This window comes from Hypanus sabinus, chromosome 9 (assembly GCF_030144855.1).
Source record: "Hypanus sabinus isolate sHypSab1 chromosome 9, sHypSab1.hap1, whole genome shotgun sequence".
NCBI lineage: Eukaryota > Metazoa > Chordata > Chondrichthyes > Myliobatiformes > Dasyatidae > Hypanus > Hypanus sabinus.
Window position 1 is genome coordinate 146,256,250 of NC_082714.1, and position 13,458 is coordinate 146,269,707.

General features: G+C 41.1%; 1 protein-coding gene across 6 annotated transcripts in view; it reads right to left on the reverse strand.

Annotated features, from left to right (window-relative positions):
- slco4a1 (solute carrier organic anion transporter family, member 4A1) overlaps positions 1-13,458 on the reverse strand; it is a 210,291-nt gene that overhangs the window by 186,033 nt on the left and 10,800 nt on the right. The window contains exon 1 of one of the 6 annotated variants that reach the window (XM_059980751.1): positions 10,388-10,520. The exons of the other annotated variants lie outside the window; for them this stretch is intronic. The gene's annotated coding sequence lies outside the window, so the exon portion shown is untranslated. Of the gene's footprint in view, positions 1-10,387; positions 10,521-13,458 lie in introns of those variants that run through there. 6 annotated transcript variants of the gene reach the window in all.

Genomic DNA, 13,458 nt, shown 5'->3' on the forward strand with positions numbered 1-13,458 from the left:
TCAGCTCCATCAGGGCCACTAGTCTCCCCAGCACATCTTCAAAGAGCAATTCATCGAAAAGATAGCAAGCAGCCTTAGGAATCCCTATTACCCAAGACACACTCTTCTCATTACTGCCATCAGGGAGGAGGTACAGGAGCCTGACAGCACACGCTCAGTGATTCAGGATCAGCTTCTCTCCCTCTGCCATCAGATGTCTGAATGGACATTGAAGCCATGAGCACTACCTCACTACTTATTTAACTTCACACACACACACCTTTCTGTAAATGAGCCTTTATTATGTATAGCAATGTCCTGCTACCACATAAGAACTCATTACACAACATATGCCAGTGAGATTAAACTGGTTTCTGATATTTAATTCTGGAAAGTACTTCAACACAATATAACTTATGTAATATTAATAAATCATAACACTCCAATTCCATAAACAATCCATGAATTATAGAAGCTTTACAGCACCTGGAAGTTGCCCTCCAAGTCACACACCAGTTGAAAAACATCACTGTCCTTCACCATCAGTGGGTCACAACCCTGCAACTGTGTCTCTAAAACCATTGTGAGCATACCCACACCTCAACGACTCCAGCAATTCAAGAAGACAATCCATCATCACCTTCTTAAGGGCAAGTACAGATAAGCAATTAAATGCCAGTGAAGTTCATTTCCCTGGAATGAATACAAAAATTAAAAAAAAAATTCATCATCATATTTTAAATGGTCTCTTTCTTCTTTCCTAATCGAATTAGTTATTTCTTTACTACTTAATCTTTCTGCATATGACATTTAATTCAGCAATTCTATCTTAATTTTTTTGCTCAAATCTAGTCCTATGGAATACAGTTCTAGCAACATGTAGGAAGCTCAACACCACCCAGAAGGTAGTCCATTTCATGGCATCCAGTTTACCACCTTAAGCACGCACTCTCTCCAGCACTCACACACTATATGTACACTGTGTGTAATTCACAAATGCATCTTAGCTACTCACCAAGTTTTTTCTAAAAGCATTTAGCACTTCAGTCACCAAGTGCTTGGTAACACCACAATCTGCAAGTAACACATCATCTTTATTAGGAAATCCTCATTATTGTTGGCTCTAATACCTGGAACATCCCAAGCAGTAATTTTTCACTCTCCCCTCTTGTTCTATTCCCCACTCTATTCTTTTACCTCTTCTTACCTGCTTATCATTTCCCCTTGGTCTGCTCCTCCTTCCCTTTGTCCTATGATCCACTCTTCTCTCCTAATAGATGTCTTCTTCAGCCCTTTACCTTTCCAACCCATCGTCCTCCAGCTAGCCTCATCTCCTCTCCTCAGCTTTTTATTCTGACATCTTCCCCCTTTCTTTTAGGTCCTGAAGAAGGCCCTTGTCCTGTAATGTCGACTATTTATTAATTTCAAAAGATGTGTGTATGTTGCATTGTAGGAATATTGTCTCGATACAGACTGTAGTCACTCAAAACAAAAGTTAATCACCACTTGCTCAAGGGAAATTGGAGGTGGGCATCAAAATGCCCATCTTATATTCATCTCATAAATGAATACATGGATTAGAATAAAAATCTACTGGTAATTTCTTGAAATTGAAATATTTTATAAATTGCAAAATGCAACCTCAGAGTAGGTATTTGTTAGCTTGAACAATGAAGGTAATTGTCAGTAAATACCGATCTCTCTGTGCCTCACTCAGAATCGTTGGAAGAGGTAGAAGCGGTATATCTCTCTCTCTTTCCCAACACTAGCAATATTGCTGTAAACCTTTTCCATAAGATCATAAGACATAGGCGCAGAATTAAAATATCTGGCCCATCGAATCTGCTCTGCTCACTATGGTTGATCAATTTCCCTCTGAGCCCCACTCCACTCCCTTCTGCCTGTCTCCCTTCCTGGCCTGACTGATCAACCACTGCCTTAAATATACTTAATGACTTGTCCTCCACAGCTGCCGGTGGCGTTCACCACTCTCTGGCTACAGAAATTGATCCTCATCTGCGTTCTAAATGGCTGTTCCTCAATTCTGAGGGTGTGCTCTCTAGTTTTAGACCGCCCCCCCCCCCACCTCTCCACATCCACTCCATCAAGGCCTTTCAAGATATAATGGGTGATCTCATTGAAACCTCGCTGCAGATTAATCACATCCTTCCTGGAGAATCATGACCAGAAACATGCACGACATTCCACGTGCAGTCTCACCTGTTTGCTGTCCTTGCTTTTTATTCCCCGTCTTTCTCACATTTCTCTGCAAATTAAGAATCATTTATTCCCAAATGTTCCTCATTCAGATGGAAGGTCATTTACTCAAAACACTGATTCCTCTCTCACCACAGGCTCGGCCTGGATCAGAGTGCTTTCTCTTTTAATTTTAGCATTTAAAAAATAATCTGCAAGTTGGTCACAATTTAACTCAAACCACCTAAATCTGCACATTAACTAATCCATTGTAGATAGCTGCACGGAAAGTTGAATGAGCTTTTGTTATTTGAAACTGGCCCAATGAGATCTACTTCCTATCTAGATCTGCAGAATGTTCTTGAGTGGTATGCTCAAAGGGTTAAGTTCAGCCATTGGACAGAACAGGATCTTGATGCAGAGAAGGTGGTTGCTGCTCCTGCCATTTGCTTGGGACACCAGTAGTTGTTCCTGTAAATCTGAGGCAGTTCAACAACATAGAGTCACATACTTGCCATAAAACTATAGAGGGATGCAGTGCAAGAGAGAGGCTCTTCAGCCCATCGAATTTGTGCTGACCATCAATCACACATTTACAGTAATTCAGTCTTAATCCCATACAACTTCTGATGACCACCAAGCCATGCTCTTTTCTTGCTGCTGCCGTCAGGTAGAAGGTACAAGACTCGCAACACCAGGTTCAAGCAGTTACTACCCCTCAATCAGGCTCTTGACTAAAATGGGATAACTACCACTCACTTGCCCATCCATTGAGATGTTCCCACAACCAATGATCTCACTTTAATGACTCTTTTGTATTTTCAAGCCCTCGAGTTTCTTTTGCTATTTATTTATATTTGTATTTACACAGTTTGTTACCCTCTGCACTCTCGTTGATCCTGTTTTAGTTACTATTATAATTGTTGAAGTATGCCCACAGGAAAATGAATCGCAGGCTCTATGTGGTGACAAATGTACTCTGATAATAAAATTTACTTTGATGAAAGGTCTCACCCTGAAAGATCGACTCATTATCCCCTTCCCTAGATGCTGCCTGACCTGCTGAATTTCTCCTGCACTGTGTGTGTTAATCCCATTCTTTGTTTTTACCACATTGTCATCAACTTCATTGTGCCCTCTCCCCCCCCCCCCCCCCCCGATACACTTGGGGCAACTAACAGTGTCAAGTAATGTACAAACCAGACAGACATGGAAGAAAATCTGAGCACCTAGTGGAAACCCTCACGGTCACGGGGAGAACGTGTAAATTCCATGCAAACGGCTGCCAGGGTCAGGATTGAACTCGGATCTTTGGCGCTATGAGGCGACGACTTCCACTAACTGTCCTCGTTAGCCCAACATTTTAGTGCTTACTACAAATTAGTGGATAATATCAGAGAAGATACTAACGTCTGAAAGCATGTACCACCAGGACCAAGAACAGCTTTTATCCTAGAGTATTAGACATTTCTCTCACACAAAAGACTGACTTCTGTCCTCATCAGCTACCTCGGTGTGTCCTTGCTCCTTATTGTCCGGTTACACTTTCTCTATAACTGTAACACTATATTTTACATTCTTTTATTGTTTTTACCTTTTACTACCCCAATGAACTGATGTAGTGAAATGAACTGTATGGGTAGAATGCACTGGTACATGGGACAATAATAAATCAATTACAAATAATTATAGTACTGTGCAAACATCTTAGACACATGTACAGTATATAGCTAGGGTGCCTAAGGCTACATTGCTCAGTACTGTATTTGTCAACGTGGAGCAAAGAGCGAGTTTGTAAATCAGGAGAGAGCAAAGAGTGTTGGGAATAAGAGTGGAATGCTACAGCATGGGTGTGGGACAGGTGACGGAGAAGGATTGCCAGGGCGGATGGGGAGTTTGGGTACATGAGCATCTGGCCCCGAGTCACAAGGCGAGGTTGCTTGATTCTAAACAACTGTTTTGTTGAGCATTACAGAATGTCTCTCTGATGCTTCTTGCTCCCTCCCCTCTACCAACCATGACTCCCCTCTCCCTTCCCCATTCCCACTGTCAGTCCACAAGAGAGACCCGTATCAGAATCAATTTTATCATCACTCACGTATGTCATGAATCTATTTATTTTTTTGCTACAGCAGTGCAGTGCATAAAATTACAACAGTACTCTGCAAAATTCTTAGGCAACCTAGCAATATACATCTGCCCAAGACTTTTGCACAGTACTGCAAGTATTGTGTTTCGTTAATATAGGTCGTATAATGAACATGAGACTCTCTGGAGGGCAAGATTGCTTGCTTCTGTCTTAAATCTCTCAGAAACAATTGATGAGTTGGTGATACACTGACATGTCCATATACAATACAGTGGATGAAGTATGGAGACACTTTCCTCGATAGCTTGGTCAAACCTCAGACATGTAGTAATAAAAAGGGTTGGTGTGCAAGTTAAAGTGAATCTAAACAGGTTGTTCATTTTATTTTTAAGAAGCTCATCTATTTTTCAGCTGCTGCTGTTTAACAGTCCACCATACACTTTTCCTACATGCTCCCTGGCCTGCTGAGTTCCTCCAGCATTTTGTGTGTGTGTGTGTGTGTTACATGAAATATTCTCCCTTCTGGTAATTCGTGTACCTTGCAGCACATTATTTTAACCCCAATTCCCCTGCTCTGCTTTGCAGAATTTATTTTCTTCCTGATCAATAGATATCCCACTATAAAAACTCACATTCCACTAGTCTCAGTTACATCTTGCATCCCTCTTTTCCCATTGCATTCTGTAGGAACCGTGTGTTCTGTGTTGTGTAACCGCTGGTGAGTAGGGGCCCAGGGAACAGTGTTTGGCTGTCATGCTTTATTTTGTTGCTATATGTAGCTTGGGGCCAGCGGAGGTCACATCTTTGCTGACGGGCTGAGATAACGCTCAATAATGCTTAATTGTATTTTTTTACTTGCTAATAAAGGATCAAAATAACCTATTTGAATTCTATTTCCCATTCTGATATGTCCATCAATGGCCTCCTCCACTGTCGTGATGAGGCCACACTTAGGTTGGAGGAACAACACCTTATATTCTGTTTGGGTAGCCTCCAGCCTGGTGGCATGAACATCGATTTCTCACACCTCATCTCACCAATCAACTTGCCAGCTCTTTACCTCCTCCATCTTCCTCCAGGATTCACTTACCACTTTGTGCTTCTCTCTCCCCTTCCCCCTCCTTTTAAATCGACTCCTCAGCTTTTTCCCTTTAGTCCTGCCGAAGGGGTTCGGCCCGAAAGGTCGACTGTACTCTTTTCTATAGATGCTGCCCGGCCCGCTGAGTTCCTCCAGCATTTTGTGCGCATTGCTCAGATTTCCAGCGTCTGCAGATTTTCTCTTGTTTGTGATCAAAATAAGGAATTCAACTCTTTGGAAAGTTCACTGGGGCTGTCGGCGTGTCACAACTCCACACAGTCACAAGTAGGCGGCAGTTCTTCTGTTTGGTTAGGGATCCATTTTCTGAGTGGCCATACTTTCTATTCCATTGCAAACCATTGGCTCATTTTCTACTTTGAGATACATTTCCCCCATTTTCCTAAAATTGTAATCACATTGCTAATTTAAAGTAATTTTCCCTGCCCCTGGGTTTCTTCATGATCTTGCCCTTATTTGCCACATTAAGCAGCCTTGCAAACACTTTCAAACTCCTTGTTCTCCAAAATCACTGATCATCCATGACTATCCCGTTAACCACCACCCCCTCCCCCAAATCAGACTCCAGATTTTCACAATCCTCATTGTCCACCATTTGAATTTCTTGGCACCTGTTGAAGCTGAAAAAGGAGGAAGAATCCAGAATAAGAAGTGAGGTGGGGGGGGGGTGGAGGGGGAAAAAGGAGTACAAGCTGGAAAACGATAGGTGAAACCAGATGAGGGGGAAGGTAGGTGGGTGGCAGGAAGGGATGAAATGAGAAGCTGGGAGGTGATAGGTGGAAAAAGGTAAAGGGCTGAAGGATGGGAGAAAGGGAAGGAAGGGATAGGCATGTGAGGAGGAGAGTTCAGAATGAACAAAACTGGATTTCTACAGAATCTTTTGTGTTCACCCTTTGAAATTGGCTTCTTAGCTCAAGCCTTGAGTCTTGTATAGTAGGGAAATTAAGGGTTATGGGAATAATGCAGGTAAGTGGAGATGAGTCAGTCAACCACGACCTTATTGAATGGCGGAGAAGGCTAGACAGGGCCTACTCCTGCTCCAATTTCTTATGTTCTTATGTTTTTTCAGGATGCAGACTTGGCCAGTGTTCTTGTTTCAACACATTTTTAAAAAGTTCCTCAGGATGTCACTCTACATCACCGTTATTACATAAAGCCACTGTAGCCGCTCACTTGGAAAATTTGAACACTGCAGGAGCCCAAAGGGAACATTTTGTTGTGAACATTAGGCAGCTTTATGTTGAATGCTGATATGCTGGTGAACAATTTACGCACATCCCATCTCGTACTGAATTGATATTATACTAGGAAATAAAATAGCATCAGTTTCTGGGAAATGTGCAGGGCAGGAACAAAGAGCTCAATAAAAAAATAACTTAAAAGGTTGCAATCTTTATTCAAGGTCCAAGTAACAAACATATGTTCAAAAGACTAAGGTTGAGAAAGTAAAATTTGCTATTTATCACAAACAAGAGAAAACCTGCAGATGTTGGACATTCAAGCAACATACACAAACACTGGGGGAACTCAGCACACCAGGCAGCATCTATGGGAAAGAGGAAACAGTCAACATTTTGAGCCAAGACCCATTATCAGGACTATTTATCATTTGTCCTGCATGGTCATTGACCTTACCAATTTTAATTAGTTTTGGGTATTATGCAATACTGATATTACTGGAAAATAGGAGTTGCCAACTAACAGAAACTTGTAGACAAGATAATGACTGCTTCTGTATAGTGAATTACATTTCATGCCACATGGATTTCAAGACAGAAAGCTCAACTTGAAAGACTCAATGCTAAATTGATCATTACTTTGTCACCAGAATAATTTTATAACACATCTCTCAGAAGTTAATTCTCAAATGTACAGTACATTTTACCCAATTCCTATGAAATAAGATTACATCTTAAAAGTCCGAAAGACCTTGTAATTTAAAACAAAAATGCCCAGATCTTCTGCCAAGTTACAATCGCTAAAAGTAGTGTTTAACGTGCCCAAAGTAAACATTCATGAATTTCAAACTAAGTCATGGGATTTTATATATATATATATAAAGAGAGTAGATGGCATATTTGCTAAAAGCTTCCATCAAATGGCACTGCCTTTGATAATGCAGCACTCCCTCAGATAATGCAGCACTCACTCACTGCACAGGTAGACAAGGAACATGTTGATGACAAGCAACGGGGTATTTTACCAGAAAGGGAATGGTAACCCTAATGGACACTACTCTTATTGACATGCCTAACTAAACATTTATAATAAGTAAAGTCAATTTGCATTCAATGACAGTTTCCAAATTATCAAATTTAAATTCCCTCAATTTCCCCTGTCAAATTTGAAATATAAATAGGGATTCAGTTATGAGAAGAGAATTCTGTGACTCACTTACAGCAATTTGTTTGGGTTATTTAAATAGTTACCATCAGGCTGAAAGTAGCTCTGTACTTCCTCTCTATGATGCTTATTTTATTCTCTGTCACTTTCTCCCAAATCCAACTCTACACACATCACTTCCTCCTGACCGCTGACATTGCCCAAAGCCTTGCTCTGCCACTGTAACCTGAGCTTTGATTTTTGCTTTAGCTGCATTGTATTCCAAAAGCCTAAGTCAATATGGCTCACTACTGGTGGAATTGTCTCAGTCAAAACCTCAGATTTCATAATCGCACGCTACACTGACAAAATGGCATCCTTCATATCAGATGTAGTATATTATACAACCAATGCTGGTGTCATGCACAATCTTACTCTACATGCCATCTAGATTCCTTTCCAATTAGTTAATATACAAGACAAATACAAACCACATTTCCAGAAAAGTTGGGATATTTTCCAAAATGCAATAAAAACAAAAATCTGTGACATGTTAATTCACATGAACCCTTATTTAACTGACAAAAGTACAAGGAAAAGATTTTCAATAGTTTTACTGACTAACTTAATTGTATTTTGTAAATATACACAAATTGAGAATTTGATGGCTGCAACACACTCAACAAAAGTTGGGACAGAGTTAAAATAAGATTGAAAAGTGCACAGAATATTTAAGTAACACCGGTTTGGAAGACTCCACATTAAGCAGGCTAATTGGTAGCAGGTGAGGTATCATGACTGGGTATAAAAGTAGTGTCCATCAAAGGCTCAGTCTTTGCAAGCAAGGATGGGTCGTGGCTCACCCCTTTGTGCCAAAATTCATGAGAGAATTGTTAGTCAGTTCAAAAGGAACATTTCCCAATGCAAGATTGCAGAGAATTTCAGTCTTTCAACATCTACAGTACGTAATATCGTGAAAAGATTCAGAGAATTCAGAGACATCTCAGTGCATAAAGGGCAAGGTCGGAAACCACAGTTGGATGCGCGTGACCTTCGAGCCCTCAGGCAGCACTGCCTACGAAACCGTCATGCTACTGTGACAATTACAGCCACCTGGGCTTGGGAGTACTTCAGAAAACCATCGTTACTTAACACAGTCCATTGCTGCAACCAGAAATGCAACTTGAAACTATTACGCAAGGAGGAAGCCATACATCAACTCTATGCAGAAATGCCAGCGAGTTCTCTGGGCCCGAGCTCATCTCAGATGAACCGGAAGACTGTGGAACTGTGTGCTGTGGTCAGATGAATCCACATTTCAGCTAGTTTCCGGAAAAAATGGGTATCAAGTTCTCCATGCCAAAGATGAAAATGACCATCCTGATTGTTATCAGCAAAAGGTGCAAAAGCCAGCATCTGTGATGGTATGGGGGTGCATCAGTGTCCACGGTATGGGTGAGTTGCATGTATGTGAAGGTACCATTGACTCTGAGGTGTCTATTAGGATTTTAGAGAGACATATGTTGCCATCAAGGCAACGTCTCTTCCCAGGATGTCCATGCTTATTTCAGCAGGACAATGCCAGACCACATTCTGCAAAGGCTACAACAGCGTGGCTTTGTAGACACAGAGTGCGTGTGCTTGACTGGCCTGCTGCCAGTCCAGATCTATCTCCTATTGAAAACGTATGGCGCATCATGAAGAGGAGAATCAGACAACAGAGACCAGATTGTTGAGCAGCTGAAGTCTTATATCAAGCAAGAATGGACAAAATTTCCAATTGCAAATCTACTACAATTAGTATCCTCAGTTCCAAAATGATTAAAAAGTGTTATTAAAAGGAAAGGTGATGTAACACAGCGATAAACATTCCTCTGTCCCAACTTTTGTTGACTGTGTTGCAGCCATCAAATTCTAAATTTGTCTATATTTACAAAGTACAATTAAGTTGGTCAGTAATAACTATTGAAAATCTATTCTTTGTATTTTTGTCAGTTAAATAAAGGTTCACATGAATTAACATATCACAGATTTTTTGTTTTATTGCATTTTGGAAACTATCCCAACTTTTCTGGAAATGGGATTTGAAGAAGAACCAGCACCAGTCTCTGCTGCACACCACTGGTCACCTGTCTCCAACCTGAAAAACAAAATTCTATATCACCCTTGCCATCCTGCCAATTGATATCTAATTGGCTAGTTCACAATCGGTTCCATGTGTTCTTACCTTCGTGATCAGCCTACCATGCACAACCTCAGGAAAGGCCTTGTTAAAGTCCATAATGACAACATCTGACACACTCCCCTCATCAATCCTCTTGGCCACTTTGAAAAACTCACTCAAATTCATAAGTCTGAAGGAAGGTTCTTAAAATGTTTTGACCTGCCCTCATGGTAAACCAAAAATTTCTGCTGTACTGATACACTACCCTTCAAAAAAAAAAGTAACTTCGTCAGCATGACACAACCGAAGTCTCCAATACATCAGGCACAATTTTTACTAGCCCACGCTTTAAGAATACACAAGGTTTTACATTGAAGTCTTTTTTTTTTTTACATCTAGTCCAATTTCATGCTTTATTACATTAAAATTTACACCATGGTACTTCAAGTAGGACTCAAGTTTCTTTGTAACTTGCAAACCCATAATAAGAAGACATTACAAACTTAAAAGATGCAAATCACTCAGTGTTTTACAGTCTTACCTGTAACTTTGCTTCAAAGGTTATGGGGAGAAAATATTCCCTCCTATGTGAATCTGAAGCAGCAAACGCTTGAAGGTTGAACAAATTTTGGCAAACACAGAACAACTGCATGAGAGCCAGAGGTAAAATAAACTCCACTCCCTGTATACAAATTACAAGTTGCAGTTTTGGAATAGGTCAGCTGAGTAATAGCAAATCCAGAACCAAATAGACTTTGAACAACAAGATTAGCATTTATTCCTTAACTGAGAGAGTTAATTGGACACAGGGTGCCTGACAAAATGTACACAAATTGCTGAAGGTCTTTTTATTTTATTGGTTGCTTTCATATTTGGGTGTAAGTAAGAGGAATCTTCTTATATGGACTGAAATTAACCTCTAAAACTACAGATGCTATTTGTGGTGAGGCAGCTTCTCACTGGAAAACTATACAAGATGCAACATTGGGTTGTGTCCATTTATTAAAAATACTATGTGTATTTTTTTTTAAAATTTTAACTAAAAAGTAGACCCAATCTGGTCAAATCGAAAAAAATAATTTCCCTAAACTTAGAACCAAATCATTCATCTTTCTTCAGACAGGTAATAAACACAATAATATCTTAATGAAAAATTCTCTTCCATTCTGCAACTACTGTCCAATGCACAGTAATAGACTCTAACAATACAATTAACCTGCTACCGTGCTTCTATATAGCCACCCATCGAGAAAATTCAACTATGCCAATCAGACTTCAGAGATAACTATCTGCAGCATTTATAGACGCAGTTTCCTTTCCGTAACAAGAACTTATGCAGACATTAATTATCATTGCTGTACTTAACATATGCTGCAGTTGGCAAGTACCCAGGAGGATCCCTGGTATAAAATTGCAAATCTGGTAAAACACATTTAAAAACACCACTTCGGTTTACACCCAAATGATGGGCCAAAATAGGAAATCTGCAATCCCAATGGAAGCTGAAAAGTGCACACCTATCATGCCTTTGCCACTCTGATTACTAAGAAGAGCATCAGAACGGATAAAAACTTTCAGCCACTGAACAATTGCTTACAGAATGACACTATTCGCAGAACAATCTGAATCAGAAAACTTGCAGCTTGCTAGGAGGTTGTTCGGCCCAACATGCATTGTGCCAGTTAACAAAAAGTGCTAATCCTAGCCTAATCCCTTTTTCTAGCACTTGGTCCAGTCTTGCAAATCACAGGTCTTCATGGGTCAGAGCGTTACAGAGCACACAGACCGTGGAAACTGGACCTTGACGCACCGAGTCCACACCACCTATTAAAAATCCATGTGCTGCAATCCCATTTTATTCTTCCTGCATTTCCATCATTCCCCCCACCAAATATTTGCTATTCTCCTGTATACCAAGGACGATTGACAGTACTCTATTTACCCACCAATCTACATACAGATAGGCCAGGACTGAATCTGGGTTCCAGAATTATGCAGCAATTCAATGAGCTGTTCCACTCTGTGCATGTCCAATTCCACCGTCAGTGTTACTTTCAACCTTAACCCACATCCACAGTCTGAAAATCTCTTTCCTCATATATATCTTTCATGACATGTGAGTGACGATAAGCCCGATTCTGATATGTGTCTCTGTTGTGGACTGATAGTGGGAAGGAGGCAGGGAGAGGGGAAATCAAGGCTGGAAAAACGCTTCAGAGAGTAATAAGCAATAAACCAATTGTTTGGAATCAAATGACCTTGCCTGGTGTCTCAGGGCTGGGTGTGTCTGCACCCACACCACCCCCCACCCCCAGCCCTAGCACTCCTCCACTACTTGTCCCTCCCACACTGCTCCACCCTCACCCTTCCCAACATCCTCTGCTCCCTCCACATTTGCAAACTCGCTCTCCACTCCAAGCTGACAAATGCAGTACAGTACTGTGAAAAAGTCTTCGGCTCCCTAGGTATATGCCCCTTAGACTTTTGCACAGTACTGTATGTACTCTAACCCTTCCATCAATTATCATCGATATCCAATTAGGTTATGACCCCCCCCCCCCCACAAAGGATACAAGTTATTCCTATTTAAATACTTTTCCTAAAGGTCATTATAGCCAGGATTGGTAGTGGGGATAAGTTACTATTTCCTATTAAATGCTCCTTATGATGCAAGTCTCAAATAGCCTCTGACAACCAAGTCCAGCTCCTGGCCTTCACATGTGGCTCAGCTACTAGGTCTGGCAGGACCATTTCTACTGAGAGTAGAAGGGGCAAAGGCGGGTTACTGGCACCTTAAAATGAGTTGCTTTGGGCAGATGGGGCTTGTCAGCCGAGGTTGGCAGCTCACCTGGAAGGAAAACTCTGATCTCAAACCTCCACCGCCTTGCAGCTCTACTCACTCATGGGGAAAGCTTTGAGAGTACACCCAGAGGAAGAATCCAGAGCTAAGGTAGTCCTACATTGAGTTCAATGCTAGCAGGAAACTCCAGCAATGTTGCTGGTGCCAAACAGTATCGGTCTCTGCCGTTCACTTGGATTCATAAGCTGCATGGAGAGGGACAGCCTGATATATGGGCAACAGCTTGCTCTCCATATCATACTGCCCTGGCTTATGTACTGGCTTGTGCATCATGTAGACAGCTGGGGTGCAACATCCATGGTTGACCTCAAGCAACAGAGGGCCTCATTACATACACTCCAATTTCTCTCCCTTCCTCATTAAAACAACAAAATTCTACAGAACATTACAGGCCCTTTGGCCCACAATGTTGTGCTGACCATCTAACCTACTCTAGAAACTGCCTCGACTTTCTTTACCGCATAGGTACATGGAACTTAGACAAATGGAGGGCTAAGAGTCTCTTAAAAGACCCTATTGTATTCATCTCTACCACCTTCACAGGCAGTGCATTCCATACACCCACCACTCCCTGTGTGGAAAAATTTACCTCTGACATCCCACTTGTACCTTCTTCCAAGCACTTTGTTAGAGGATTGGGAAGCTTTTAAAATCCAACAGAAGGTAACTAAAGTCATTAAGGTAAAGATGGAATAGAAAATAATATTAGAAGACACCAAAAGTTTCTTCAAATACATAAAATAAACTGTTAG